This window comes from Stenella coeruleoalba, assembly GCF_951394435.1.
Source record: "Stenella coeruleoalba genome assembly, chromosome: X".
In the NCBI taxonomy this organism is placed as follows: Eukaryota; Metazoa; Chordata; class Mammalia; order Artiodactyla; family Delphinidae; genus Stenella; species Stenella coeruleoalba.
In genome coordinates, this window is record NC_137152.1 from 47,281,373 (window position 1) to 47,303,105 (window position 21,733).

The 21,733-nt window shown below is 37.0% G+C and overlaps 1 long non-coding RNA gene across 1 annotated transcript in view; it reads right to left on the reverse strand.

Moving 5' to 3' along the window:
• The window catches only part of LOC307179955, a 163,439-nt gene that overhangs the window by 34,498 nt on the left and 107,208 nt on the right, over positions 1-21,733 (reverse strand). Inside the window, exon 3 of the long non-coding RNA XR_013825623.1 lies at positions 10,365-10,540. This is a non-coding gene — a long non-coding RNA (uncharacterized lncRNA). The remainder of the gene's footprint in view (positions 1-10,364; positions 10,541-21,733) is intronic.

Here is a 21,733-nt window from a genome sequence, read left to right on the forward strand (position 1 = left end):
CATTTCTTATTTTAATAACTTTATTTTATTTTATCTTACTTTATTTTATTTTATCCTCTTTCTTTCTTTCTATTTTTTCTCCCTTTTATTCTGAGCCATGTGGAGGACAGGTTCTTGGTGCTCCAGCCAGGCGTCAGGGCTGTGCCCCTGAGGTGGGAGAGCCAATTTCAGGACGGTGGTCCAGAAGAGACCTCCCAGCTCCACGTAATATCAAATGGCAAAAATCTCCCAGAGATCTCCATCTCAACACCAAGAACCAGTTTCACTCAACGACCAGCAAGCTACAGGGCTGGACACCCTATGCCAAACAAATAGCAAGACAGGAACACAGCACCATCCATTAACAGAAGAGCTGCCTAAAATCATAAAAAGGCCACAGACACCCCAAAACACACCACCAGACATAGACATGCCCACCAGAAAGACAAGTTCAAGCCTCATCCACCAGAACACAGGCACTAGTCCCTTCCACCTGGAAGTGTACACAATCCACTGAACCTCCTTAGCCATGGGGGACAGACACCGAACACAGTGGGAACTACGAACCTGCAGCTTGTGAAAAGGAGACCCCAAACACAGTAAGATAAACAATATGAAAAGACAGAAAAACACACAGCAGATGAAGGAGCAGGGTAAAAACCCACCAGAACTAACAAATGAAGAGGAAATAGGCAGTCTACCTGAAAAAGTATTAAGAATAATGAGAGTAAAGATGATCCAAAATCTTGGAAATAGAATAGAGAAAATGCAAGAAACATTTAACAAGGACCTAGAAGAGCAAAAGAGGAAACAAACAATGATGAACAACACAATAAATGAAAGTAAAAATACCCTAGAAGGGATCAATAGCAGAATAACTGAGGCAGAATAACGGATAAGTGATCTGGAAGATAAAATAGTGGAAATAACTACTGCAGAGCAGAATAAGGAAAAAACAATGAAAAGAACTGAGGACAGTCTCAAACCCCTCTGGGATAACATTAAAAGCACCAATATATGAATCATAGAGGTCCCAGAAGAAGAAGAGAAAAAGAAAGGTACTGAGAAAATATTTGAAGAGAGTATACTTGAAAACTTCCCTAATAAGAGAAAGGAAATAGTTAATCAAGTCCAGGAAGCACAGAGAGTCCCATACAGGATAAATCCAAGGAGAAATACGCCAAGGCACATATTAATCAAACAATCAAAAATTAAATACAAAGAAGGGAAAAGGAGCAAGAACAAATAAAACACAAGGAAATCCCCATAAGGCTAACTGCTGATCTTTCAGCAGAAAATCTGCAAGACATAAGGGAGTGGCCACACATATTTAAAGCGATGAAGGAGAAAAACCTACAACCAAGATTACTTTACCCAGTAAGGATCACATTCACATTTGATGGAGAAATTAAAACCTTTAAAGACAAGCAAAAGCTGAGAGAGTTCACCACCACCAAACCAGCTCTACAAGAAATGCTAAAGGAACTTCTATAGACAAGAAACACAAGAGAAGGAAAAGACCTACAATAACAAACCCAAAACAATTAAGAAAATGGGAAGAGGAACATACATATCGATCATTACCTTAAATGTAACTGGATTATATGCTCCCACCAAAAGACACAGACTGGCTAAATGGATACAAAAACAAGAACCATATATCTGTTGTATACAAGACACCAATTTCAGACTTAGGGACACATACAGACTGAAAGTGAGGGGATGGAAAGAGATATTCCATGCAAGTGGAAATCAAAAGAAAGCTGGAGTAGCAATTCTCATATCAGAAAAAATAGACTTTAAAATAAAGACTATTACAGGAGACAAAGAAGGACACTACATAATGATCAAGGAATCAATCCAAGAAGAAGATATAACAATTGTGAATATTTATGTACCCAACATAAGAGCACCTCAATACGTAAGGAAAATACTAACAGCCATAAAAGAAGAAATCAACAGTAACACAACCATAGTACGGGACTTTAGCACCCCACTTTCACCAATGGACAGATCATCCAAAATGAAAATAAATAAGGAAACACAAGCCTTAAATGATACATTAATCAAGATGAACTTAATTCATAGTTATAGGACATTCCAGCCAAAACGAACAGAATACATATTTTTCTCAAGTGTTCATGGAACATTCCCCAGGATAGATCATATCTTGGGTCACAAATCAAGCCTTGGTAAATATAAGAATATTGAAATCATATCAAGTATCTTTTCCGACCACAAGACTATAAGAGTAGATATCAATTACAGGAAAAATTTTGTAAAAAATTCAAATACATGGAAGCTAAACAATACACTACTCAATAACCAAGTGATCACTGAAGAAATTAAAGAGGAAAGAAAAAAATACTTAGAAACAAATGACAATGGAGACACGATGAACCAAAACCTATGTGATTCAGCAAAAGCGGTTTTAAGAGGGAAGTTTAGAGTAATACAATCCTACCTTAAGAAACAGGAAACATATCAAATGAACAACCTAATCTTATACCTAAAGCAATTAGAGAAAGAAGAAAACACAAACCCCAAATTTAGCAGAAGGAAAGAAATCATAAAGATCAGATGAGAAATAAATGAAAAAGAAATGAAGGAAACGCTAACAAAGGTCAATAAAACTAAAAGCTGGTTCTTTGAGAAGATAAACAGAAATGATAAACCATTAGTCAGAGTCCTCAATTAAAAAAAGTGATATGACTCGGGCTGCCCTGGTGGCACAGTGGCTGAGAATCTGCCTGGTAATGCAGGGGACACGGGTCCAAGCCCTGGCATGGGAGGATCCCACATGCCATGGAGGAATTAGGCCCGTGAGACACAATTGCTGAGCCTACGCATGTGGAGCCTGTGCTCCACAACAACAGAGGCCGCTATAGTGAGAGGCCCACACACCACAATGAAGAGTGGTCCCCGCTTGCCACAACTAGATAGAGCCCTCGCAGAGAAACAAACAACCAAAACAGCAAAAATAAATTAATTAATTAAAAACAAGAGTACCAATGACACCGTGGATGTGGGGATTAAATTAGTGAATGCTTAAAAAAAAAAAAAAAAGAAAGTAAAAAGGGAGATGACTCAAATAAATAGAATTAGAAATGAAACACGAGAAGTAACAGCTGACATTGCAGAAATACAAAGGATCATGATAGATTACTACAAGCAACTCTATACCAATAAAGTGGACAACCTGAAAGAAATGGACAAATTCTTAGACATGCACAATCTGCAGAGACTGAACCATGAAGAAATAGAAAATATGAACTGACCAATCTCAAGCACTAAAATTGAAACTGTGATTATAAATCTTCCAACAAACAAAAGCCCAGGACAAGATGGCTTCACAGGCGAATTCTATCAAACATTTAGAGAGAGCTAACACCTATCATTCTCAAACTCTTCCAAAATACAGCAGAGGGAAGAAGACACCGAAATTCATTCCACAAGGCCACAATCACCCTGATACCAAAACCAGACAAAGATGTCACTAAGAAATAAAACTAAAGGCCAATATCACTGATGAACCTAGATGCAAAACTCTTCAACAAAATGCTAGCAAACAGAACCCAACAGCATATTAAAAGGATCATACACCATGATCAAGTGGGGTTTATTCCAGGAATGCAAGGATACTTCAATATACGCAAATCAATCAATGTAATATACCATATTAACCAACTGAAGGAGAAAAACTGTATGATCATCTCAATAGATGTAGAGAAGCTATCGACTAACTTCAACACCACTTTAGATAAAAACCCTGCAGAAAGTATGCATAGAGGGAACTTTCCTCAACATAATAAAGGTCATATATTACAAATCCACAGCCAACATCATTCTCAATGGTAAAAAACTGATAGCATTTCCACTAAGATCAGGAACAGGACAAGGTTGCCCACTCTCACCAGTATTATTCAACATAGTTTTGGAAGTTTTAGCCACAGCAATCAGATAAGAAAAGGAAATAAAAGGAATCCATTTTGGAAAAGAAGAAGTAAAGCTGTCACTGTTTGCAGATGACATGATACTATACAAAGAGAATCCTAAAGATGCTACCAGAAAACTACTAGAGCTAATCAATGAACTTGGTAAAGTAGCAAGATACAAAATTAATGCACAGAAATCTCTGGCATTCCTATACACTAATGATGAAAAATCTGAAAGTGAAATGAAGAAAACACTGCCATTTACCATTGCAACAAAAAGAATAAAAAATCTAGGAATAAACCTACGTAAGGAGACAAAAGACCTGTATGCAGAAAATTATAAGACACTGATGAAAGAAATTAAAGATGATACAATTAGATGGAGAGATATACAATGTTCTTGGATTGGAAGAATGAACATTGTAGAAATGAGTCTACTACCCCAAGGAATATACAGATTCAATGCAATCCCTATCAAACTACCACTGGAATTTTTCACAAAACTAGAACAAAAATTTTCACAAATTGTATGGACACAAAAAAGACCCTGAGTAGCCAAAGCAATCTTGAGAATGAAAAATGGAGCTGGAGGAACCAGGCTCCCTGACTTCAGACTATACTACAAAGCTACACAATCAAGACAGTATGGTACTGGCACAAAAACAGAAATATAGATCAATGGAACAGGATAAAAAGCCCAGGGATAAACCCTGGCACATATGGTCATCTTATCTTCGATAAAAGAGGCAAGAGTATACAGTGGAGAGAAGACAGCCTCTTCAATAATTGGTGCTGGGAATCCCGGACAATTGCATGTAAAAGTATGAAATTAGAACACTCCCTAACACCATACACAAAAATAAAATAAAAATGGATTAAAGACCTACATGCAAGGCCATACATTATCAAACTCTTAGAGGAAAACATAGGCAGAACACACTATGACATAAATCACAGCAATATTCTTTTTGACCTACCTCCTAGAGAAATGTAAATAAAAACAAAAAAAACAAATGGGACGTAATGAAACTTCAAAGCTTTGCACAGAAAAGGAACTATAAACAAGACCAAAAGACGACCCTCAGAATGGGAGAAAATATTTGCACATGAAGCAACTGACAAAGGATTTGTCTTCAAAATTTACAAGCAGCTCATGCAGCTCCATTGCAAAAAACAAAGTACCCAATCCAAAAAGGAGCAGAATACCTAAATAGACATTTCACCAAAGAAGATATACAGATTGTCAATAAACACATGAAAGAATGCTCAACATCATTAATCATTAGAGAAATGCAAATCAAAACTACAATGAAATATCATCTCACACCAGTCAGAATGGCCATCATGAAAAAATCTAAAAACAGTAAATGCTGGAGAAGGTGTGGAGAAAAGGGAACACTCTTGCTTTCTTCGTAGGAATGTAAATTGATACAGCCATTATGGAGAAAAGTATGGAAGTTCTTTAAAAACTAAAAATAGGGCTTCCCTTGTGGCGTGGTGTTTGGAATCGTATCAAGTATCTTTTCCGACCACAACGCTATGAGACTAGATGTCAATTACAGGACAAGGCCTGTAAAAAATACAAACACATGGAGGCTAAACAATACACTACTTAAAAACCAAGTCATCACAGAAGAAATCAAAGAGGAAATAAAAAAATACCTAGAAAAAAATGACAATGGAGACACGATTAACCAAAACCTATGGGATGCAGCAAAAACAGTTCTAAGAGGGAAGTTTACAGCAATAGAATCCTACCTTAAGAAATAGGAAACACCTCAAATGAACAACTTAACCTTGCAACGATCAGTAAAACTAAAAGCTGGTTCTCTGAGAAGATTAACAAAATTGATAAACCATTAGCCAGAATCATCAAGAAAAAAAGGGAGAGGACTCGGGCTTCCCTGGTGGCTCAGTGGTCGGAATCTCTCTGCTAATGCAGGGGACATGGGTTCGAGCTCAGATCTGGGAGGATCCCACAAGCCACAGAGCAACTAGGCCTGTGATCCACAACTAATGAGCCTGTACGTGTGGAGCTTGTGCTCCGTAACAAGAGAGGCTGCGATAGTGAGAAGCCCATGCACCACAATGAAGACTGGCCCCCACCTACCACAACTAGAAAAAGCTCTTGCACAGAAATGAAGGTGCAACACATCAAAAATAAATAAACTAATTTAAAACAAATGTACCAATGCCACCGTGGATGTGAGGATTAAATTAGTCAATGTTTAAAAAAAAAGAAAAAAGGGAGTAGACTCAAGTAAATAGAGTTAGAAATGAACTAGGAGAAGAAACAAATGACACTGCAGAAATACAAAGGATCATTAGAGATTACTACAATCAACTCTATGCCAATAAAATGGACAACCTGAAAGAAATGGACAAATTCTTAGAAATGCACAACCTGCCAAGACTGAATCAGGAAGAAATAGAAAATATGTACAGACCAATCTCAAGCACTGAAATTGAAAGTGTGATTAAAAATCTTCCAACAAACAAAAGCTCAGGACCAGATGGCATCACAGGCTAATTCTGTCAAACATTTAGAGAAGAGCTAACACCTATCATTCTCAAACTCTTCCAAAATATAGCAGAGGGAGGAACACTCCCAAACTCATTCCACGAGGCCACAATCACCCTGATACCAAAACCAGAAAAAGATGTCACAAAGAAATAAAACTATAGGCCAATATCACTGATGAACCTAGATGCAAAACTCTTCAACAAAATGCTAGCAAACAGAATCCAACAGCACATTAAAAGGATCATACACCATGATCAAGTGGGGTTTATTCCAGTATGCAAGGATTCTTCAATATACGCAAATAAATCCATGTGACACACCATATTAAGAAATTGAAGGAGAAAAAAAATATGATCATCTCAATAGATGCAGAGAAAGCTTTCGGCAAAATTCAACACTCGTTTAGATAAAAACCCTGCAGAAAGTAGGCATAGAGGGAACTTTCCTCAACATAATAAAGGCCATATATGACAAACTCACAGCCAACATCGTCCTCAGTGGTGAAAAACTAAAAGCATTTCCACTAAGATCAGGAAAAAGACAAGGTTGTCTACTCTTACCACTATTATTCAACATAGGTTTGGAGTCTTAGCCACAGAAATCAGAGAATAAAAAGAAATAAAAGGAGTCCAAATCAGAAAATAAGAAGTAAATCTGTCACTGTTGGGAGATGACCTGATACTATACATAGAGAATCCTAAGGATGCTACCAGAAAACGACGAGAGAAAATCAATGAATTTGGTAAAGTAGCAGGATACAAAATTAATGCACAGAAATCTCTGGCATTCCTATACACTAATGATGAAAAATATGAAAGTGAAATGAAGAAAACACTGCCATTTACCACTGCAACCAAAAGAATAAAATATCCAGGAATAAACTTACCTAAGGAGACAAAAGACGTGTATGCAGAAAAATTATAAGACACTGATGAAAGGAATTAAAGATGAAAGAAGTAGATGGAGAGACATACCATGTTCTTGGATTGGAAGAATCAACATTGTGAAAAGCACTCTACTACCCAAAGCAATCTACAAATTCAATGCAATCCCTATCAAACTAGCACTGGCATTTTTCACAAAAGTAGAACTAAACTTTTCACAATTTGTATGGAAACAAAAAAGACCCCGAATAGCCAAAGCAATCTTGAGTATGAAAAATGGAGATGGAGGAACCAGGCTCCCTGACTTCAGACTAAACTATAAAGCTACAGTAATGAAGACAGTATGGTACTGTCACAAAAACAGAGATATAGATCAATGGAACAGTAGAGAAAACCCAGAGATAAAGTCTTGCACATATGGTCACCATATCTTCGATAAAGGAGGCAAGAATATACAGTGGAGAAAAGAAAACCTCTTCAATAAGTGGTGCTGGGAAACCTGGACAGGTGCGTGTAAAAGTATGAAATTAGAACACTCCCTAACACCATACACAAAAATAAATTCAAAATGGATTAAAGACCTAAATGTAATGCCAGACACCATCAAACTCTTAGAGGAAAACATAGACAGAACACTCTATGACATAAATCACGGCAAGATACTTTTTGACCAACGTTTTAGAGAAATGGAAATAAAAACAAAAATAAACAAATGGGACCTAATGAAACTTCAAAGCTTTTGCACAGCAAAGGAAACCATAAAGAAGACCAAAAGACAACCCTCAGAATGGGAGAAAATATTTGCAAATGAAGCATGTGACAAAGGATTAATCTACAAAATTTACAAGCAGCTCATGCAGCTTCATATCCAAAAAACAAACAAACCAATGAAAAAATGGGCAGAACACTTAAATAGACATTTCTCCAAAGTAGAGATACAGATTGCCAATAAACACATGAAAGAATGCTCAACATCATTGATCATTAGAGAAATGCAATTCAAAATTACAATGAGATATCATCTCACACCAGTCAGAATGGCCATCATCAAAAATCTGGAAACAATAAATGCTGGAGAGGGTGTGGAGAAAAGTGAACACTCTTGCACTGTTGGTGGGAATGTAAGTTGATACAGCGGCTATGGAGAACAGTATGTAGGTTCCTTAATAAACTAAAAGAGGACTACCATATGACTCAGCAACCCCACTACTGGGCATATACCCTGAGAAAACCATAATTCAAAAAGAGTCATGTACCAAAATGTTCAGTGCAGCTCTATTTACAATAACCAGGACATGGAACCAATCTAAGTGTCCATCAAAGGATGAATGGATATAGAAGATGTGAGCCATATACACAATGGAATATTACTCAGCCATAAAAAGAAATGAAATTGAGTTATTTGTAGTAAGGTGGATGGACCTAAAGTGTGTCAAACAGAGTGAAGTAAGTCAGAAAGAGAAAAACAAATACTACATGCTAACACATATTTATGGAATCTAAGGAAAAAGGGGAAAAAAACGGTCATGAAGAACCTAGGGGAAGACCGGAATAAAGATACAGACATACTAGAGAATGGGGTTGAGGATATTGGGAGGTAAAGGGTCAGCTCTGACAAGGTGAGAGAGTGGCATGGACATATATACACTACCAAACGTTAAAGAGATAGATAGTGGGAAACAGCCTCATAGCACAGGGAGATCAGCTCAGTGCTTTGTAACCACCTAGAGGGGTGGGAAAAGTAGGGTGGAAGGGAGTGAGGTGCAAGAGGGAAGAGATATGGAAACATAAGTATATGTATAAATGATTCACTTTGGTATAAAGCAGAGACTAACACACCATTGTAAAGCAATTATACTCCAGTAATGATGTTAAAATAATAATAATAATTTCCCATGCATCCCTACCCCCATCCCCTGATGACCACATTTTTACTTTCTGTCTTTATGATTTTGATTAAGTATCTCATATACTTGGAATTGTGTAATATTTGTCTTATATGACAGGCTTATTTCACTTAGCATATTGTCTTCAAGAATTATACTTTTACCATATGTCAGAATGTCCTTCTTTTATAAGTCTAAAAATATTCTATTGTATGTACATATATTTTGTTTATCCATCAGTGGACACTTAGAAAACTTATCTGTTTTCATTATTATGAATAATGCTGCTATGAACATGGGTGTACAATATCTCGTTGAGACAATGCTATCAATTCTGTTGAGTGTAATTCTATTTTTAATTTTTGAGGAATGGTTATACTCTTTTTTATGAGGGTGTACAAGAGTTCCAAATTCTCCACTTCATTGCCAACACTTGTCATTTTCTGTTTTTAATATAGTAGCCATCCTAAAGGGTGTGAGGGGGTATCTCACTGTAGTTTTGATTTGCACTTGCCTAATTATTACTGATGTTGAACATCTCTTATGTGCTTATTGCAATTTGTATATCTTCTTTGGAGAAATGTCTATTCAAGTTTTTCTCCAGTTTTGAATCAGGTTCATTGTTTTGTTGCTGAGTTTTAGTTTTCTATACATTCTGGATATTAATCTGTTATATATGATTTCAAGTGTTTCCTCCCATTCTGTGAGTTGCCTTTTTACTCTGTTATTATTTTAATGCACACATTTCTAAAATTTTTGTGAAGTCAATTTGTCTATTTTTTTCTTTGTTGCCTGTGTTTTTCTTTTCATATCCAAGAAACCTTTACCAAATTCTATGTCATGAAGCATTTGCCCTATGTTTTCACCTAGGAATTTTATGATTTTAGGCCTTTGATCCATTTAGAGTTAATTTTTTAACATCTTACTAGATAAGGCTCCAACTTCATTTTTTCACATGTAGACAACCATTTTTCCTGGCCCTATATTTTGAGGGAACTGTCTTTTCAAGATATCAGTATCATAATGGAATAAGATCTTCCTGTTTTTGTACCTCCATTCTATAACATCTCACATTCACTCATGAACAACAGTGCTGCTGTGGGAGTAGTAAGATATAGCACCATACACCAAGGGAACTGGGAGGAGTCTTGCTCACCTGTGGATCTGACAACTGGCAGATGGACTTCAGTACAGACTGTGGAAATGGCAGGAGCTGTGATTCAGCCCTATAACCTCATGGCTGTGGTCTGGGAACATCTGAATTGGGCAGACGTTCAGAGACAAGAAAGCCTTTGTGGAACTCCAGTTTTCCAGAGGAGAAATTCCAGCACTCTGAGGGAGTAAAAACGAGTTTAGATGAAAGTGAATGCATAACAGGAACAGGTTTACTTTCCCAAGGTCACCCTTCCCCAAAGATGGCACAGCTTAGAACTAAACTAGCTGATTATCTCTCCAATAAGTGAAAGGGAGTGTGAGAGTAAGTGCTCAGCTTCCCCAGCTGTGAAGAATGGTAACTAGAGACAAAGAAGGTCATTAGATAATGACAAAGGTGTAAATTTATCAAGAAGGTACAGTAATAATAAATATATAAGCACCCAACATTGGAACAGCTAAGTATAGTAAGCAAATATTAAAAGAGCTGAAGGGAGAAGTAGACAATACAAGAAGAGTAGGACATTTCAATACCCCACTTTCAGCAATGGATAGGTCACCCAGAGAAAATAATCAACTAGAAAACATAGAATTTGAAATGTACTTTTGACTAAAGTGACCTAACAGAATTGTGTGTGTGTGTATATGAAACATTCCATTAACCAAAGCAAAATACATATTATTTTTCTCAAATGTTCACAGAACATTCTCCAGGACAGATCATATGACAGAAGACAAAACAAGTCTTAGCAAATTTAAGAGGTGTGAAATTACCAAGTATCTTTTCTGACAATAAAGGCATAAAACTAGAATCAACAAGAGGAAAGCTGAAAAATTAACAAATATGTGAAAATTAAAAAAAACATTTATGATCAAGAAATAGGTCAAAGAAGTAATGTTTTTAAATGTGTGAAATGTCAAAACAAATGAAAATGGAAGCACTGTGTACCAAAACGGATGGGATGCTGCAAAAACAGTTCTAACAGGGAAGCTTAAAGTGATAAATACATACATTATGTAAAACGTAAGATCTCAAATAATCAAAGTAACAGTACATGTCAAGGAACTAAGAAAAGAAAAACAAACTAAGTTCAAAGTTAGCTGAAAAAAGGAAATGACAAAGATCAAAGCATAAACAAGTAAAATATAGCCCAGAAAATTAACAGAAAAGATCAACATAACTAAGAGCAAGATTTTAGATTGAAAAGCCTTTTGAAAATTGCAAAACTTTTATGAGACTAAGAAAAATGAGAGAAGACTCAAATAAATGATATTGATAATCAAAAAGAGACATTAAAATGAATATCAAAGAAATCATAAGAGACTTCTATGAACCTTTATATGCAAACAAATCAGAAAACCTAAAATACATGGATAAATTTCTAGAAATATGATTACCAAGACTAAATCATGGGGACTTTCCTGGCAGTCCAGTGATTAAGATGTCACCTTCCAATGCAGGTGGTGCAGGTTTGATCCATGGTTAGAGAGCTAAGATGCCATAAGCTTCGGGGCCAAAAAAACCCAAACATAAAACAGAAGGAATATTGTAAAAAATTCAATAAAGACTTTAAAAATGGTTCACATTAAAAAATATTTTTTTTAAAAGAGACTAACTCATGAAGAAATAGGAAATACAAATGAAGCAATAACACATAAGGAGATTGAGTCAGTGATCAAAAACTTCCCAACTAAGAAAAGTTCAAGAACAGATATAGATTTACCTAGTAAATTCTACTAAATATTTAAACAACAATTCACTCTGATCCTTTTCAACTCTTCCCAAAAAATCAGAGGGATGGGAGCATTCCCAAACTCATTCTATGAGGCCAGCAGTACCCTGACACCAAAGACACACGGACACTACTAGAAAAGAAAAATACAGACCACTGCTCCCAATAATTTTAGATGGAAAAATTCTCAAGGAAATATTAGCAAAGTGAATTCAACATCACGGTAAAAAGATGCTCTACTTAAACAAATTAGTCAATGATACACCACATCGATAGAATGAAAGATAAAAATCATATAATTATCCCAATAGATGCAGAAAAGGAATTTGACAGGTACAATACCATTTTATGATAAAAAAGAAACTCTTAACAAATTGGGTATAGAAGGAACATACTTCAAAATAATAACCACCATATATGAAGAGCTCACAACTAACATTATACTCAACAATGAACTGTTCAAAGCTTTCTAAGATCAGAAACAAGACAAGGGAGCCCACTCTAACCTCTTTTATTCAACATAGTACTGGACGTTCTGGCTAAAGCAATTAGACAATTTTAAAGAAAGACATCTCAATTGGAAATGGAGTAAAGTTATTGTTTTCCATATGAAGTGATTGTATATATGGAAAAGTCTAAAACACAAGAAAATTGTTAAAACTAATCAATAATTTCAGTAAAGTAGGATTAGAAAATCATGATACAGGTAAAAATCAGTTGCATTTCTCTATATAACAATAATATAGCTTAAAATAAAGAAAACAATCCCATTTACAGCATCAACAAGAAAAAAATACTTAAAAATTTTAAATAAGGAAGTGAAAGATGTGTACACTGAAATACAAGACTCTAACGATAGAAACTGAAGAAGACACATGCAAATATAAAGATAATTTGTGATGAAATATCCAAAGAATTTATATTAAAAAATCCATACAAACCAACGTAATTTATACATTAATTGCAATCCTTATCAGGATTCCAACAGCATTTTTCAGACAAATTGAAAAGGTCAATCCTACAAATTTATATGGAACCACAAGAAAAAAAGAAAAAAACTTCCAGTATAAAAAGCAATCCTAGTGCTTCCCTGGTGGTGCAGTGGTTGAGAGATTGCCTGCCAATGCAGGGGACGTGGGTTCATGCCCTGGTCTTGGATTATCCCACATGCCGCAGAGTGACTGGGCCCATGAGCCATGGCCACTGAGCCTGCAGGTCCGGAGCCTGTGCTTTGCAATGCGAGAGGCCACAACAGTGAGAGGCCCGTGAACCACAAAAAAAAAAAAAAAAAAAAAAAAAAAAAGAAAAAAAGGAAAGCAATCCTAGAGCTGGCAGAAGAATAAGACGCGGAGATCACCTTCCTCCCAACAGACACATCAGAAATACATCTATACGTAGAATTGCTCCTACAGAACACCCAGTGAACGCTGGCAGAAGACCTCAGACCTCCTGAAAGGCAAGAAACTCCTCCACATACCTGGGTAGGGCAAAAGAAAAAAGAAAAAACAGAGAAAAAAGAATAGGGATGGGACCCTCACCAGTGGGAGGGAGCTGTGAAGGAGGAAAGGTTTCAACACATTAGAAGCCCCTTCATGGGTGGAAAGTGCGGGTGGCAGAGGGGCGAAGCTTCAGAGCTATGGAGGAGAGCACAGCAACAGGGATGCGGAGGGCAAAGTGGGGAGATTCCTGCACAGTTGATTGGTAAAGACCAGCACTCACCAGCCCGAGAGGCTTTTCTGCTCATCCACCGGGATGGGCAAGGGCTGGGAACTGAGGCTCGGGCTTCAGTCTGATGCAGGGAAAGGACTGGAGTTGGCTGCGAGAACACAGCCTGAAGGGGTTACTGCACCACAGCTAGACGGGAGGGAGTCTGTGAAACGTCTGAAGCTGCCGAAGAGACAAGAGACTTGTTCTTGCTCATTTGTTTATTGGTGCGCGAGGAGAGGGGATTAAGAGCACTGTTTAAAGGAGCTCCAGAGATGGACGCAAGTCGCGGATATTAGCACAGACCACAGAGACAGACGTGAGACACTAAGGCTGCTGCTGCAGCCACCAAGAAGCCTGTGGGCAAGCACAGGTCACTCTCCACACCTCCCCTCCAGGGAGCCTGTGCAGCCTGCCACTGCCAGTGTCCCGTGATCCACGGACAGCTTCCCCAGGTGAATGCACAGCGCGGCCCAGATTAGTGCAAAGTCACGCTGGCCTCTGCTGCTGCAGTTTTGCCCCGCATCTGTACCCCTCCCTCCCAACGTGCCTGAGTGAGTCAGAGCAGACAAATCAGTTGCTCATTTAACGCTGTACTATCTGAGCGAAGGACAGACATCCTCAGGCGACCTACATGCAGAGGCAGGGCCAAATACAAAGCTGAACCCTGGGAGCTGTGTGAACAAAGAAGAGAAAGGAAAATTTCTTCCACCAGCCTCAGAAGCAATGGATTAAACCTCCAGAATCAACTTGCTGTACCCTGCATCTGTGGAATACATGAATAGACAATGAATCACCTCAAATTGAGGAGGTGGACTTTGGAAGCAAGATAGATTATTTTTTACACTTTTCCTCTTTTTGTGAGTGTGTATATTTAGGCTTTTGTGTGAAATTTTACCTGTGTAGCTTTGCTTTCACCATTTGTCCTGGGGTTCTGTCCATCCTATATTTTTTTCTCCTTAAAAATTTTTCCTTAATAATTATTTTTTATTTTAGTAACTTTTTAATTTTATATTTCTTTATTATCTTTCCTTCTTTCCTTCTATGTTTTCTCCCTTTCATTCTGAGCCATATGGAGGACAGGATCTTGGTGCTCCAGCCAGGCATCAGGGCTGTGCCACTGAAGTGGGAGTGCCAATGTCAGGACATTGGTCCACAAGAGACCTCCCAGCTCCACGTAATATCAAACAGCATAAATCTCCCAGAGATCTCCATCTCAACATCAACACCCAGCTTCACTCAACGACCAGCAAGCTATAGTGCTGGACAACCTATGTCAAACATCTAGCCAGACAGGAACACAGCCACATCCATTAGCAGAGGGGCTGCCTAAACTCATTATAAGGGCAGACACCCCTAACACACCACCAGACATGGACCTACCCACAAAAAGGCAAGATCAAGCCTCATCCACCAGATCACAGGGACTAGTCCCCTCTACCAGGAAACCTACACAACCCACTGAACCAACCTTAGCCACTGGGGACAGACACCAAACACAACGGGAACTATGAACCTGCAGCCTGTGAATAGGAGACCCCCAAAACAGTAAGATAAACAAAATAAAAAGGCAGAAAAACACACAGCAGTTGAAGGAGCAGGGTAAAAACCCACCAGACATATCAATTGAAGAGGAAATAGGCAGTCTACCTGTAAAAGAATTCAGAATAATGATAGTAAAGATGATCCAATATCTCGGAAACAGAATAGAGAAAATGAAAAACATTTAGCAAGGACCTAGAAGAACTAAAGAGTAAACAAGCACTGATGAACAACACAATAAATAAAATTTAAAACACCTAGAAGGCATCAATAGCAGAATAACTGAGGCAGAAGAACAGATAAGTGATCTGGAAGATAAAATAGTGGAAATTACTACTGCAGAGGAGAATAAAGGAAGAAGAATGAAAAGAACTGAGGACGGTCTCAGAGACCTCTGGGAAAACATTAAATGCACCAACATTCGAATTATAGGGGTTCCAGAGGAAGAAGAGAAAAAGAAAGGGACTGAGAAAATATTTGAAGAGATTATAGTTGTAAACTTCCCTAATATGGGAAAGAAAATACTTAATCACATCCAGGAAGAACAGAGAGTTCTGTACAGGATAAATTCAAGGAGAAACACGCCTAGACACATATTAATCAAACCATTAAAATTAAATACACAGAAAACATATTAAAATCAGCAAGGGAAAAACAACAAAAAAACACAAGGGAATCCCCATAAGGTTAACAGCTGAACATTAGCAGGAAACCTGCAAGCCAGAAGGGAGTGGCAGGACATATTTAAAGTTATGAAGTAGAAAAACCTACAACCAAGATTACACTACCCAGCAAAGATCTCATTGAGATTTGATCAAGAAATCAAAATCTTTACAGACAAGCAACAACTGAGAGACTTCAGCACCACCAAACCAGCTTTGCAACAAATGCTAAAGGAACTTTTCTAGGTAAGAAACACAAGAGAATGAAAAGACCTACAATAACAAACCCAATACAATTAAGAAAATGGGAATAGGAACATACATATTGATAATTACCTTAAATGTAAATGGACTAAATGCTCCCACCAAAAGTCACAAACTGGCTGAATGGATATGAAAACAAAACCCATAAATATGCTGTCTACAACAGACCCACTTCAGACCTAGGGACTGAAAGTGAGGGGATGGAAAAAGATATTCCATGCAAAAGGAAATCAAAAGAAAACTGCAGTAGCAAACGTCATATCAGACAAAATGGACTTTAAAATAAAGACTATTATAAGAGACAAATAAGGACACTACATAATGATCAAGGGATCGATCCAAGAAGATATAACAATTGTAAATATTTAAGCACTCAATGTAGGAGCACCTCAATACATAAGGAAAATACTAACAGCCATAAAAGGGGAAATCGACTGTAACACAATCATAGTAGCGGACTTTAACACTGCACTTTCACCAATGAACAGATCATCAAAAATGAAAATAAATAAGGAAACAGAAGCTTTAAATGATACATTAAACAAGATGGACTTAATTGATATTTATAGGACATTGTATCCAAAACAACAGAATACACATTTTTCTCAAGTTCTCATGGAACATTCTCCAGGATAGATCATATCTTGGGTCACAAATCAAGCCTCGGTAAATTTAAGAAATTTGAAATCGTATCACATATCTTTTCTGACAACAACACTATGATACTAGATACCAATTAGAGGAAAAGGCCTGTAAAAAATAAAAACACATGGAGGCAAAACAATACACTACTCTTAATAAACAAATGATCACTGAAGAAATCAAACAGGAAATCAAAAAATACCTAGATAAAAATGACAATCGAGACACAACGAATCAAAACCTATGGGATGCAGCAAAAGCAGTTCTAAGAGGGAAGGTTAAAACAATAAAATCCTACCTTAAGAAAGAGGAAAGATGTCAAATGAGCAACCTAACCTTGCACCTAAAACGATTAGAGAAAGAAGAACAAACAAACCGCAAAGTCAGCAGAAGGAAAGGAATCATAAAGATGAGATCATTAATAAATGAAAAAGAAATGAAGGAACAGAGAGCAAAGATCAATAAAACTAAAAGCTGCTTCTTTGACAAGATAAACAAAATTGATAAAATATTAGCCAGACTCACCAACAAAAAAAGGGAGAAGACTCAAATCAATAGAATTAGAAATAAAAAAAGAGAAGTAAAAACTGACACTGCAGAAATACAGAGGATCTTGAGAGATTACTATAAGCTACTGTATGCCAATAAAATGGACAACCTGGCAGAAATGGACAAATTATTAGAAAGGCACAACCTTCCGTGACTGAACCAGGAAGAAATAGAAAATATGAACAGACCAATCACAAGCACTGAAATTGAAACTGTGATTAAAAATCTTGCAACAAACAGAAGCCCAGGACCAGATGGCTTCATAGGCGAATTCTATCAAACATTTACAGAAGAGCTAACACCTATCCTTCTCAAACTGTTCCAAAATACAGCAGAGTGAGAAACACTCCCAAACTCATTCTACAAGGCCACAATCATCCTGATACAAAAATGAGACAAAGATATCACAGAGAAATAAAACTACAGGTCAGTATCACTGATGAGCATAGATGCAAAACTACTCAACAAAATACTAGCAAACAGAATCCAACAGCACATTAAAAGGATTATACACCATGATAAAGTGGATTTTATTACAGGAATGCAAGAATTCTTCAATATAGGCAAATCAATCAACGTGATACACCATATTAACAAATTGAAGGAGAAAAAAATATGATCATCTAAATAGATGCAGAGAAATATTTCGACAAATTTCAACACCCGTTTATCATAAAAACCCTGCAGAATGTAGCCATAGAGGGAACTTCAACATAATAAAGCCCATATATGACAAAGCCACGGTCAACATCATCCTCAAAGGTGAAAAACTGAAACAATTTCCACTAAGATCAGGAGCAAGACAAAGTTGCCCACTCTCACCACTGTTATTCAACATAATTTTGGAAGTTTTATCCACAGCAATCAGAGAAGAAAATGAAATAAAAGGAATCCAAATCACAACGGAAGAAGTAAAGCTGTCACTGTTTGCAGATGACATGATACTATATATAGAGATACCTAAAAATGCTACCAAAATGCTACTAGAGCTAATCAATGAATTTGTTAAAGTGGCAGGATACAAAGTTAATGCACAGGAATCTCTGGCATTCTTAGGCACTAATGATGAAAAATCTGAATGTCAAATTAAGAAAACACTCCCATTTACCATTGCAACAAAAAGAATAAAGTATCTAGGAATAAACCTACCTAAGGAGGCAAAAGACCTGTATGCAGAAAATTATAAGACACTGGTGAAAGAAATTAACAATGATACAAATAGTTGGAGAGATATACCATCTTCTTGGACTGGAAGAATCAACATTGTGAAAATGAATCTACTACCCAAAGCAATCTACAGATTCAATGCAATACCTTTCAAACTACCACTGGCATTTTTCCCCAAACTAGAATAGAAGATTTATCAATTTGTATGGAAACATAAAAGGCCCTGAATAGCCAAAGCAATCTTGAGAACGCAAAATGGAGCTGGAGGAGTAAGGCTCCTGGACTTTAGACTATACTACAAAGCCTCAGTATTCATGATAATATGGTACTGGCACAAAAACAGAAATATAGATCAATGGAACATGAGAGAAAGCCCAGAGATAAGGTCACGCACATATGATCACCTTATCTTTGTTAAATGAGACAATATACAGTAGAGAAAAGACAGCCTCTTCAATAATTGGTGCTGGGAAAACTGGACAGGTACATCTAAAAGTCTGAAATTAGAACACTCCCTAACACCATACACAAAAATAAATTCAAAACGGATTAAAGATCTAAATGTAAGGCCAGACACTATCAAACTCTTAGAGGAAAACTAAGGCAGAACGCTCTATGACATAAATCACAGCAAGATCCTTTTTGACCCACCTCCTAGATAAATAGAAATAAAAACAAAAATAAACAAATGGTACCTAATTAAACTGAAAAGCTTTTGAAAGCAAAGGAAACCATAAACAAGACAAAAGAAAACCCTCAGAATGGTAGAAAATATTTGCAAATGAAGCAACTGACAAAGGATTAATCTCCAAGATTTACAAGCAGCTCATGCAGCTCAATAACAAAAAATCACACAAACCATATCCAAAAATGAGCAGAAGACCGAAATAGACATTTCTCCAAAGAAGATATACGCATTGCCAACAAACACATGAACGAATGCTCAACATCATTACTCATTAGAGAAATGCAAATCAAAACTACAATGAGATATCATCTCACACCCGTCAGAATGGCCATCATCAGAAAATCTAGAAAAAAATAAATGTTGGAGAGGGTGTGGACAAAAGGGAACACTCTTGCACTGCTGGTGGGAATGTCAATTGATACAGCCACTATGGAGAACAGTATGGAGGTTCTTTAGAAAACTAAAAATAGAACTACCATATGACCCTGCAATCCCACTACTGGTCATATACCCTGAGAAGACCATAATTCAAAAAGAGTCATGTACCAAAATGTTCATTGCAGCTCTATTTACAATAGCCAGGACATGGAAGCAACCTAAGTGTCCATCATGGATGAATGGATAAAGAAGATGTGGCACATATATACAATGGAATATTACTCAGCAATAAAAATTAATGAAACTGAGATATTTGTAGTGACGTTGATGGACCTAGAGTCTGTTGTACAGAGTGAAGTAAGTCAGAAAGAGAAAAACAAATACCGTATGCTAACATGTATATACGGAATCTAAGGGAAAAAAAAAAAAGGTCATGAAGAACCTAGGGGTTAAACGGGAATAAAGACACAGAACAGGGGCTTCCCTGGTGGTGCACTGGTTGAGAGTCCACCTGCTGATGCAGGGCACATGGGTTCATACCCCAGTCCAGGAAGATCCCACATACCACGGAGCAGCTAGGCCCGTGAGCGATGGCCACTGAACCTGTGCATCCAGAGCCTGTGCTCCACATCGGGAGAGGCCACAACAGTGAGAGGCCCACGTACCACACACACACAAAAAAGACACAGACCTTGTAGAGAATGGACTTGAGGATATGGGGAGTGGGAAGGGTAAGATGTGATAAAGTGACAGAGTTGCATGGGCATATATACACTACCAAACGTAAAATAGATAGCTAGTGGGAAGCTGCCGCATAACACAGAGAGATCACCTCAGTGGTTTTTGACTACCTAGATAGGTGGGATAGGGAGGGTGGGAGGGAGGATGACACAAGAGGGAAGAGATATGGGGACATATGTATATGTATAACTGATTCACTTTGTTATAAAGCAGAAACTAGCACACCATGGTAAAGCAATTCTACTCCAATAAAGATGTTAAGAAAATATGAAGTAAATCTAGTAAGACACAAATAAAAGGATAGATATCCTTTGTTCCTGTAATGAAATAATTAATTTGTTAAATTTTCCATTCTACTGAAAACAACATACTGGGATCCCGATGAAAATTTCAATAGCATTATTTAAATAAATAGAAAAAAAGTAATCCTAAAGTTTGTATGCAAAAAAAAAAGCTCAAATAGTTAAAAGAATCTGGAACAAAAAAAGCAAATCTGCAAACCTCACACATTTTTTACTTTGGAGTATGTTACAATCCTGTAGTAATCAAAAGAGTATAGTACAGGCATAAAATCAAACACATGAATCAATGGAACAGAATATAGAGCTCAGAAATAAACCCTCATATTTATGGTCAAGTAATTTTTTTTACAAAGGTGCCAAGGATACAAAGTGTAGAATGTATAGTGTATTCAATAAATTTTGCTGAGAAAATGTATGTTCACATGCAAAAAATAAAATGGGATCCTTATCTATTACACACAGGAAAATCAACCTCACAAAGGATTAGTTTTGAAACTTTAAAACTTCTAAGATAAATATAGGGGAAGAGCTGTTGGCATTGGTTCTGGCAAAGATTTTTTAAAGATGTTGTACCAAAAGCACAGAGAACAAAAGCAAAAATAAACAAGTGGTACTACATCAAATCAAAAAATCTGCACAACAAAGGAAATGAACAACAAAATAAAAGGGCAACATATGGAATGGGATAAAATATTTACAAAACCTATAATTAATAAGAGGTTAATATCCAAAATACACATTAAATTCATGCAACTCAATGGCACAAAAAATTAACCTTATTAAAATGGCTGAAGAACTTGGAAAAACATGTTTCCAAAGAAGACATACAGTCAACAGGTATATGAAAACATGCTCAACATTACTAGTCATTGGGAAAATGCAAATCGGTATTATAATGAGATATTACCACATACCTGTTAGGATACCTACTATCAAAAAGTCAACATAGAATTATTGAGTAAGATGGCGGAGGAGTAATACACGGACATCACCTTCCTCCC